The sequence below is a fragment of the Papaver somniferum genome, chromosome 7 (genome assembly GCF_003573695.1).
Source record: "Papaver somniferum cultivar HN1 chromosome 7, ASM357369v1, whole genome shotgun sequence".
Lineage (NCBI taxonomy): Eukaryota > Viridiplantae > Streptophyta > Magnoliopsida > Ranunculales > Papaveraceae > Papaver > Papaver somniferum.
Window position 1 is genome coordinate 87,142,987 of NC_039364.1, and position 11,553 is coordinate 87,154,539.

Genomic DNA, 11,553 nt, shown 5'->3' on the forward strand with positions numbered 1-11,553 from the left:
CTTTCCATATTCGACTTTGTCGCGCATCTGAATGGTGTTGACACATTCCGATAGACTCAGTCAACAGCCAGCACGAATCCAACTTCCTCCAGCCACACGCAGAACTCCAAAAATATCACCGAGAATATTTTGTTTCCCTGTTTCGTCAAAACTCCTCCTTTATCGATTCTGTGACTCATCACTACCCTGTTTAGATAGAACAGGCCGATACCAATTCATTTATGTGCTCGAGTCTGCCTTAAACTCCTCACAAATCCAAACAAATCATTTCGGGAATAAACTCGAGAAGAACATTCCCTGTTTTCTTCCAACGGCAATTCCAACCAATTTTAATCGAATCCAAACCCATTACCAGGCCTGTTAAGACAAATCTAGTTATCCCAACAAATATCCGCCATTGAGTCTCCTTCAATCCCGACCAAAATGCGAACCCTAATTCATCCACTTGAGTTCCCGCCAAAACTGATATTTGAATGGGGAAGATGAAGGCCCCTTATCCGGTCCGGGGGTTCGATTAGCAGCTGCCTAGAAATGGGGTGCCCCTTAGTAATTAGGTTACCCCTTATCCAAAGTGAGGGTCCGTATAGCAAATGTCCTCCGGGGGTGCACCGAGCAACTTTTCGAGCCGAATTTTCCAACAATATTTATTTCCAAAAAAAATACCTACACACACAAAAGACCATAATAAGGACAAAAACGAGCACTAACAATACGAAACATTAAGGACAAATTAGACACATAAATGCGTCTATCAGAGTCCTTGATCATCCTCATACTCATATTTGCATTAATGTTTGGAAATTGAATTGACAACTTTAGCTCAACTCTCCCTTAGGAACGAACCTGCTTATCCGTATACTACTAGTTAGTTTAAAGAGAAGTAAGGAATTTATTTTTGCGAGTCCGACACCTCGTCAAAATTGGCGCCGCTGCCGGGGAGTAGTCGGTAGTTTGAGTTGTTATTTGATTTTCTTTTTTTGTATTTAGTTTTTATTTTTATCTTTTGCTAATTTGTTTGCTTAGAATTTTATTTTCAGGTGCAACAATCACTTGTTTGCGTGTGTGCACAATTGGTAACAAGAGGTAAGTCTCTTAACGAGTTGTGTGCATAATTTTCAAGATGTATCCTTTTGGGAACAACATGTATGGTTCACAAGACCAAGCATACTATGATAATAATTCTGATTTTCAATCTCACTCTTACAATAGCTTCTAACCATATGTGGGATACAACCCAAATCAATCTTTTGTCTATGATGACTATTCTACAAGACCTTGTGATTATTCTCATAAATCGCAACAACCTTTTGGTGGTTATCTAAGGATGGGGGGATAGTTGTACTTCTCATACGTTCCAATCTAGTTTCTTGCAGATGCCTAATGAATTCATGGATTTGCGACGTACATGGAACCAGATTAACTCAACTCCCAACGTGCCGAGTTTCGTACCAAGTGAAACCTATGATAGTGTATTTAGACCTGTACCGGATCGTACTTATGATATTTCACCCGTTCAAAGGGAAGATACATGGTCTAAGAGAACCTATTGTGAGTAGTAGCGGAAAACGTGTTAACATAAATAAACTCTTTAGACAATATGAGCAGTTGGAAGAAGAGGGAGCAGCGGAAGAGACTCTTAAAGCAATTTCTAGGGACATACATGATGAGGTTAACCGTCGTGTTGATAATGGAGAAGAGCCCCAAGAAGAAGATTCTGAGGATGATGAACCCTTGTAAAATATTGATAATTACGGTGCTGCTAGCTCAACTCATGATTATAATGATCATTCTCCTATTTAAAAGGAAGAAGTTGAGTCTAGAAACACTACAATTATTGATGGTAAGACTTATGTTGTGTATGAGAGCGATGATGATTATGACTTCTTTATGAATAACACCCCTAATTCAGAGATTGTGAATACTTTTAATGAGAAGTCAACTTGTGACGAAGCACATAAGGATTACGTCAATTTGCTTATGGAAGATTCTGATTTCTTTTCCGATGAGGAGGACTTGGATATAAAAGAAATTGATGAAGAATGGCTCGTAAAGAGTTTGAATGAGAATTGCGATACTTGTGATGTAGGAGAATCAATTGACTTTTTCAAAATACCGAGGATCCCGTAATGCGTGAGATTATGCAAGGTTTGTCTAACCCTTTTCATGAATCTCCATCTAATGATGATCCTCCCAAAATTGAAGTAGTTTCTCATAGAGTTGGTAATCCATCTTTTAGGAAAATACCTCATTTGGGGCTGGAATTATGTGCTTCTAAAGTTCTTTCCGAATTTCTTGCTTCCAAGTATCCACCATATGCGTTTAAGTATAACACCATGCAGGTTTGCCAAGAGGAACGAATAGAAGTGCCTTCCACTTATGTTTTGTATACACTTCCGAGTGTGGAAAAGACTAAGTGTGGGGGTGACTCTCGTGGGATGATAGTTTCAATTTTCCCACTATTTGCTAATATTCGTGTGAAGCTTTTGCTATATATGCAGATTGCTCTGTGGGTGGATTCTCAAATTTTCAGATTGTTGATATATGGGGAGTCTATTTTGAATGTTTCTCGTATGCGTCAATCAGGTGAACAATTCCAATTCTTACTTCCTTGTCTTTTTCAAGTATTCCTCTTATTCTTTTTGCAACAGTTTGAAACATTGAGGACAATGTTTGATTTAAGTGTGGGGGTATGGTATAATATGAACAAAAAAAATTGACGTATACAAAACTCTAACTTTTAGAGATTTTTAAACAATTTAGAATAAACACTAGCCTTTCTAAGTAGATGGAATTTTTTTCTTGACGATGAGGTATATATTAGCTGAGTCGGGATTAGATGCCAACTAAATAGCTAGTTTAGCGTTTATCCTCTATTGTTCAGAAATAGCTATGAGTTGGAATATCAGTTTATGTAATTTGTATATAATTTGTAGAGTTTGATTCCTTTAGTTTTTTAAAAAAAATAAAAAAAAATTGCATGATAAACTTCAAAATCTAGAAACTTGTGCCTTTAGGATGACACTACCAATATAAGTGGATCGAACCATCTTGATTGCAGGAGTTGAGGAACCCATTAACTAAAAAAAACAGAGCTCATGTGTTAGAAATTATATGATAGTTGTTACCATATCTCGGAATCGTTCACCATATCACTTTTTGTTTTTATTTTTGCAAACTTTTTGTTTCTCTAAGTGATTTGGTGGGTCACTAACATCGAATTGTTATTACTGTTAGGATGAAATAGAGTGATTGAGTTACTAAAAAAAACAGACCAATTAGACCCACCCGGAGTATACAAAAAAAAAATTGACACTTGGATAGCAATATGTGTGTGTTCTCCCTGTCTTCTTCGCCTAAACAAGCGTGTAATGCAGGATCCACGGGAACTACCATGTAATCTGCAGACAAGAAGCATGCGCTTGGATCCAAAAGATCTAATCATGTTGTCAATTCGAGAAAAAAAGAAAAAGAAAAAAAATGTGAAAAAAAGAAAAAAAGTTATTATTATTATTGTTCAATTAATAAATCGAGCGCTGGTTCCCTTGTATTTTCCAGCCGAGTTGATCTAGAATTAAGATTGTCGACTGATGGTTCCCGTGTATATGCCAGTTGAGTTAATATTAGTATTCAGACCAGTATCTGAATCCATTAGGATTCATAGGTTCATCTTGGCAGTGACCTTCAGACAGATATGGGAAATACCGTTCACTTTAGTCAACATCGCAACCATCTATCTCTATATCCATCTTCTTAATCTATTCATGTGTGATTGTTCATAGATTCTTCACAAGTAGTTGGAATTTGGAGTAAAAGGTTTTGTAGGTACACCTCTTGTAAACCTTCACGAGACTAAAACTCGTCCACTAGGGACACCTAGGGGTTTAAAGGCCTGTTATTCATGCTAAGAGTAACCGTAATCTCGACGACACGGAGTTGTTGTATTTTAGTTTTGTTTTATTTGCTCGAGGACTAGCAAAGATTAAGTGTGGGGGAATTTGATCGGAGCCTAAAATACATCTTTTGAATATCGATTTCCTATGCTTTTCTTAACTATTTCTCTTGCATTTTTTGTATATTATGCTTTGTTTTCATTTTGTAGGTATTTTGGAGTCATGTGACGTGAAAGAAGGCGAATAAGAGCTTAATGCACTATTTCGCGAGCCTAAAAGTTGATGGACTCGAAGCGTAGCGAGGATACGAGGTTACAAAGTGTCGAAATAGTAAATACCAATAAACACCATATTCATGACAATTACTAGAGCAAGGCAGCCAGTTGGTTCAGGCATTAGATTGCTAAAGGCAGACGGGCAGTACTGATAAGGGCCACCAGATACTAATGTATCACTTGCAAAGAACTAGGACCAATGCTCATACCCATTTCAGGACAAGTTCTGGTCGCGGAAACAAGCTGCACCAAGGCTTCACACCGGCGAGCTCAAGTCTGATGAGTACAGAACGCCAAGACCCTCCACAACCAGCTTCCAGGCAAGTTGCCGCTGCATTTGCCATGGGTTATGTGAATCGAAGGTTAGTACAAGTAATTCGTGGTACAAACTGTGGGTCTGTGTTGTGACCGAAAATTACAATTGAAGAACAGAACTTGATGCCGATTAAATGAGTAATTTGAAGCTGAAAACATCACGGAGCATTAATGAGTGTCAGAGATGTTCGAGTTGAGTTTAATCCCGATAATACACAGAAGAAAGAAACCAAAGCTGTTGCCATTGTTTTCATGAATGTGTGAGGAAATTCAGAGCTGATTTTGAGTTCTGAAATGATTTGAATGTATGTGTCTATTGTGTATGAAATTGGGTTTGCAGGGAAGGAGCTGCGGAAGATTGCAAATCCAACAGAGTTTTATCCATCTCCAGTTCGCAAGACGCATATTAGCTGCCTGTAGAAATGCCTGAACCAGCTTTGCAGTCAGCTAGCCATGTTCAGGTGGGATTTTATCGGAATGTTTGGACAGGTTCTCGAGACACGAACAACACTAAGTTTGGGTTCAGGATTATAAGAAGTTTGCGCTGGTTTTGTGCCCGAGAAATACAGAGAAGAAGTACTGAAGTTTCTGCCATGGTTTAGTTTGTTTTCGTAAGGGTTTTGATTGATTTTTGACAGCGAGAAGCCAAGATAGAGAAAGATGTCGTCTGCTACTGATTTTGGCAGTGGGTGAAGTAGATAGAAGATAATTCAGAGTTTGCATGGGATAAGACATGGGTATCAATTTGAACTGTTGTTTATGAATTCCTATCTGCTGGTAATTGTTACAACTGATGATTGTGGTGCTAGTGGTTATCTGTCTGTGAAAAAAGTGCAGAGAAACAATGTATACGAGAGTACTTTAACCTCTCTGTTTGGTATCTGGCTTAGGAGTACAGTGTGGAGTCTGCACGGTGGTGGAACTTATACTCTTGTGCTGCTTCAACATGGTTTGGTTTATGATACAAGAGACACAGCTGGTGACTTGTGGGAGAGAGGATCAATGACAGAACAATTTCTGTGGTATTGCTATATAATTTTCATTCTCAGCTTTAAATATGCACAGCCACGTCCATTCAATACTTCTGTCATTCTTTTTCATAGTTCTCAGGTGATATTCAACTGCAAGTTGCTCGATAGGGGTTGTTTTTATATTTGTTTTGCTTATACTCGTACATTATTTGATCGTGGGAAGGCATTCAAACTCGGTATGTGGGATTCTTGTTTTTTGAAATGCGAGTTTGAATTTCGGTTTGTTTTTGACATGGGTTTGGCGTTAGTGGATAAATGCCATAGTGGACTTGTTCATGAGCTGATTTACAAAATATGGTACCAGTCAGATTGGTCGTTTAGTGCTTCAATTGTATATCTGTCAGCTACAAATGGAGAAGATTTTTTTTTCTTATTACTGAAGTGTAGCTTACTTGAGGTGATTGCAGTTCATTGTCAGTGCTCTAATACATCCACAATGTTATTGCATCTTGTACTAAAACTATAACCTATCATGGGGTCTGTCAGTCGCAACCTGGTACTTCTTCTCATCTTGTGTTGTTGTTTTACACTGATCCTGCGGGGAACTATATCGTTGGTGGGATTGTCCGGATAATGAGACGACTTCTCATGCTCATGGTAATTCAAATTCTACATGTCCAGCTGTTGGTGGAATACTTGAGGTGGGAAGTTACAATAAACTATGATGCTCATCTCGACGATGTTCCTAAGCATATTACAGGTCAAGAAAACAGTTTACATGGGTCTTCTCTAAGAAGAACATTTCTCACTGAATTTTTCGCTCCCACTTTTCTAATAATAATCATACGTGTGTTAAGGACCTGCGCTGAAGTTCTTGTGCAGCTCACGGACATGCTCTCACATATTTCTGAAGTTCCTTGCAAGGAAGATGACGGACAACAGAATACTCATACCATAGCTAAAAACAGAGACTTATTTTTTCTGCTTTTTCATGCGGCAACAACACCAAAATGTCGAGGCTGGTAATTCTCAAGCTGTGAAATGCAAGGGTTCTGAACATGTTTACTGTTGGGAGCCAAGCACATACAAGTTCAATTCCATGATTGAATTTATGGGTGATACCACTACCTTGTGTGGTCATTTAACTTTACGGATCATCAGTCAATGGATAGCAAGGCTTGGAGTTCAAGTGCTGGAGAGCCTCACAGGGGTGATTATGGGAATTCTAGCTACTGATCTTTTGATGCTAGTTGGAGGGAACTACTACTGTTGTGGCCTAACTAATATGGCAGGGAATTTTCGCATGAAAGGGAGCTATATTTTATCGTCCATTGCAGCTTTGAAGATGCAACCACATCTGACTACCTGCTATGGTTAGAAGAATTGGCAGGTCAGTTCTCATCCTTGAGGGCAAGGATGTTTCCAAGGAGTGGGGAATGTCATGTACCTGCTATGGTTAGAAGAGGGTGTCTCATATCATATCCTTCTTAGTAGTTATAATTATAATTAGTAGTTAATTAGTAGTTAATTAGAGTTGTAATAGATGGTTGAGATATAACCATGTGGGGGGCTTAGGATCGTTAGATCTTAATTTGAGAAAACCTAGCTTTATAAGCTATGCGTCTGTAATGAGAAACGTTTAAGAAAATTATAATCAAAATATCGATTTATCGATTTAGGCTGTGTTCTTCAGAACCAGAGAAACTTGGTTCTCTGAATCAAGAAGTTACTATCCAAATCTTGTCATTGTACCTTGGTACATGACATCATCATCACATACCCCCTTGCCGCAGTTCACAACCAATAGAGCTCTGCTCCTCTCCAAACCCTAATCCACCATCTCCATCATCATCTGCATATACCCATTACCACCTGCATTACCTTCCACTGCATATTCACCCACCGGTTCCATTCATATCACCACTCCACCTGCATACCATCCACACCATCAGCATCAGGTCCCGTCCAAGTCCGCCACCATCTGCACTACCACTAGTTCACCTCACTTTCACTTGTTCGCAGCAGGACCTAGATCTGACGAGCACTCCATCTCCACCAGCATACAGGCAGCAAGGAGCACAGACAATACAGCCCCAACAGCAGCAGTTCGCATACGCCATCACCACTCCATTATCAACAGACCATACCTTCGCCAACACCATCAGTCCATATCAACTTCAACTGCAGCTGTTTGGTTTCGTATTTCTGTTTTCTATTTGCTTCTTTGTTTGCAATGAACTCCACCAGTAGATAAGCATATTTGATTGGGGACGATTTCAACGTCCGAAACATGAACACAATTTGATATTTAAACTGCCTGTTTTCTCGCAATTTGTCTCGTTATTGTTCATTCTCTACGGTGCTAATAGTGGTTATGACTTATTTGTGAATCGTTTAAGTTGCAAATTAAATTGGTTTATGGATGATTCTAATGCTAGTTTATACCTCTTCGACCCGTAATTGTCTAGAGAATCTTGATACAAGTAGCGATACGTGGATATTGATGATGGGATTTTGTTAAATATTCATGTTTAGAGATTGACACTAGTAGATGAGTCGAGCCTATGTATTTGTCACTAGGAATAGCCTATCTCAAAGAACCTAAAGCATTTGTTTAAGTCACACCTAGAGAGCATACTTCTAGGAAACTTGGCAAGTAGAATCCGGTAGTCGAGCGCTTCCGTGTCCGGTGAATTAATGAGATTGCGGGATATTTGAGCGTACTAAATATTCTAGGGTTATTAGTAATTGATGATTGCAGAAACATAGCTATATTGATAAGATTCATGTTTTGTGACTCAGAAAGAGTCCTTGATCATCCTCATACTCATATTTGCATTAATATTCAGAAATTGAATTGACAACTTTAGCTCAACTCTCCCTTAGGAACGAACCTGCTTATCCGTATACTACTAGTTAATTTTAAAGAGAATTAAGGAATTTATTTTTACGAGTCCGACACCTCGTCAGTACCAAAGACCAATGTTCAAGTTTCAATCAATGTAAATCAACAACCAAAGGTTGGATATTCTAATTGATCTTAACACACAACCTGTGATATTTCAATTATATAACAAAATATAATGCGGAAAAGAAATAACACAGACACCAGAATTTTGTTAACGAGGAAACCGAAAATGCAGAAAAACCCTGGGACTTAGTCCAGATTGAACACCACACTGTATTAAGCCACTACAGACTCTAGCCTACTACCAATTAACTTTGGACTGGACTGTAGTTGAACCCTAATCAATCTCACACTGATTCAAGGTACAGTTGTGTTCCTTACGTCTCTGATCCCAGCAGGATACTACGCAGTTGATTCCCTTAGTTGATCTCACCCACAACCAAGAGTTGCTACGACCCAAAGTCGAAGACTTGATAAACAAATCTGTCTCACACAGAAAAGTCTATGGATTGAATAAATCTGTCTCCCACAGAAATACCCAAGAGTTTTTGTTCCGTCTTTTGATAAATCAAGGTGAACATGAACCAATTGATAAACCGGACTTATATTCCTGAAGAACAGCCTAGTATTATCAATCACCTCACAGTAATCTTAATCGACTAGCGAGACAAGATATTGTGGAATCACAAACGATGAGACGAAAATGTTTGTGATTACTTTTATCTTGCCTATCGGAGAAATTAATCTCGAGTCAGTTATTTCAATTGTACTCAATACGATAGAATCAAGCAAGATCAGAACACGCAACTACAAAGAAAATAGTTGGGTCTGGCTTCAAAATCCCAATGAAGTCTTTGAAGTCGTTAACCTACAGGGTCTCGATAGAAACCTAAGGTTAACGGAGAACCGACTCTAGTTATGCAACTAGTAACACACATGAGGTGTGGGGATTAGGTTTCCCAGTTGCTAGAGTTCTCCTTTATATAGTTTTCAAATCAGGGTTTGCAGTCCAATTTACCTTGGTAACAAAGCATTCAATATTCACCGTTAGATGAAAAACCTGATTCAACCAAGCTAATATCTTTCAACCGTTAGATCGAATCTTGGCTTGTTACACACAAATGAAATGTACCCTCATTTAGGTTTATGTAACCGTACCTAAACGTGTACACCGTGTTGGTTCACAAATAGTTAACCGAGGTTAGCCATATGATTACTCTCATATCAAACTTATTCATCTTAACCATAACTAGTTCAAATGACTCAAATGAAACTAGTTAAAGAGTTGTTCAATTGCTATATTCCCATAGAATTATACAAGAACACAATTGAAGCAAAATCGGTTTGATTCACTCGAATCAATCATGAACATTATATCCAAGGTTTGCAAAGATTGCATTCCTTATTATATAAAAGTTTATGTTCATGTTTAAAACCGATTTTAGAACTTTAACCTTCAAGTATGCAAACGGGTACGCATACTTGAAATACCCGGGCTAAGATTAAGTTACTCCGGTACCCAAACGGGTATACAAACTTCAAATCCCAGCAGAAATTTTCGAACATGAACCTGTATGCCAGTACGCAAACGGGTACGCATACTTAGGTTCCCGAATTTCTCAAACCAATAGGTGCGCAAACGGGTGCGCATACTATGGTTCCCGGACATGGATTACATATGTGCAAGAGTGCACAACATGACATATCCAATAATGGTTATGTGTTCTAAACTCTTATTTCAATCATTGAAACTTTCTTAGAGGATGACAATAGCCGTTTTCACACACTATTAGCATCAAATCAATTTTCAAGTTATTGAAATAATCATTACGAAACATTCCAAGACAACACCAAATGATTGTATCACACAAACCATGTAACATGTTACTCGGAAATTTTCACATGATATAAGATGAACTTGGTCAAAGAGAAAGCTTGCCAACACATATTTCTAGAAATATGTAAGCGAGTTAAACTCAGCTCGAAATCTCAAATGTGTATATAGAAAACTATATCGTAATACGATTTATGTCTCAATATATGAGATAGAGTAGAAATAGACTTTCCAAGTGATAGATGAGTTTAAGTCTCCACATACTTTTTGACGATGAAGTTCCACAAGCTCCCCTTAGTAGTTCTTCATCTTCAAATGATGAACACCGTGAAAACTAATCTCAACTACACAATCTATGTCCTAGTCCGAGACATCTATAAATAGGCTAGAAATCAAGACTTATGGTTTTGATCACTAACATTGACAAACAGGCTTGAGATAGAAAAGCATGCGAGTTCGACCGAGCAGTGCTCTAACACTACCCGTACCCGTCATTTCTACCCTACCCGCCACTGTTTTACCCATATCCTACCCTACCCTCCGTTTGATGGGTAGAGTGACGGTTAAAGATTTCTCACCCTCCATCAAACGGGTAGAGTGACGGGTAAAGCTCGAAATTAACCAACCCTACCCGCCTACCCGCTAATATAGAAATGACTTAAAAATCCATGCATCATTTTTTTCTCCTGCCTATTTTTTCGTAATTTTGAAATGTATCAGGGGGAAGTTGTTTTTTCTATTCCTTATCTCTTCTTTATTCTTCTCGCCGTACCAAATCGAACACAGAAAATACTTACGTCCCAAATCAAACTCAACCCTAAGTCCCCAAAATCAAATCTAGGAGGAGAAGTGGAGACCTCAGTCAATTGGATTTTTAACGAAACCCCTTTATCCTATTCTTGCTCCATCTCCGTCTAATACCTCAAGTTCAGGTAAATTCAGGTTTGATTATGTTATAAGAATTTTATTTGATTTATTGGTAACTCTGATCTACCAATTAATTTCATACTCTACATGTTTGATTTTAGAAGGGAAGACAGACTTGTCTGAATCAACAACTCACTCTCATGCTTTTACTCTTTGTACTATGAAATCAAACCCTAATTCCTAAATAAATGAGATTTTATGAAAACTTAACATGCATGTTAACTGATTGATGAAATTTCTCATAGGAATTTAGTTTGTTCCACATGGAGGACAAGTTTCAATGGGATTCTCATAGAAATTGTAATTCAATATATAGAGTCAATTTGGTGCTGTAGAATTCATAAATTTGGTTGAGTGATTGTGAGTTTATATGAATATATGATTGTCGCTCAATCTTAAGTACTCCGTTTGTTAGAGCACTGCTCGGTCGAAC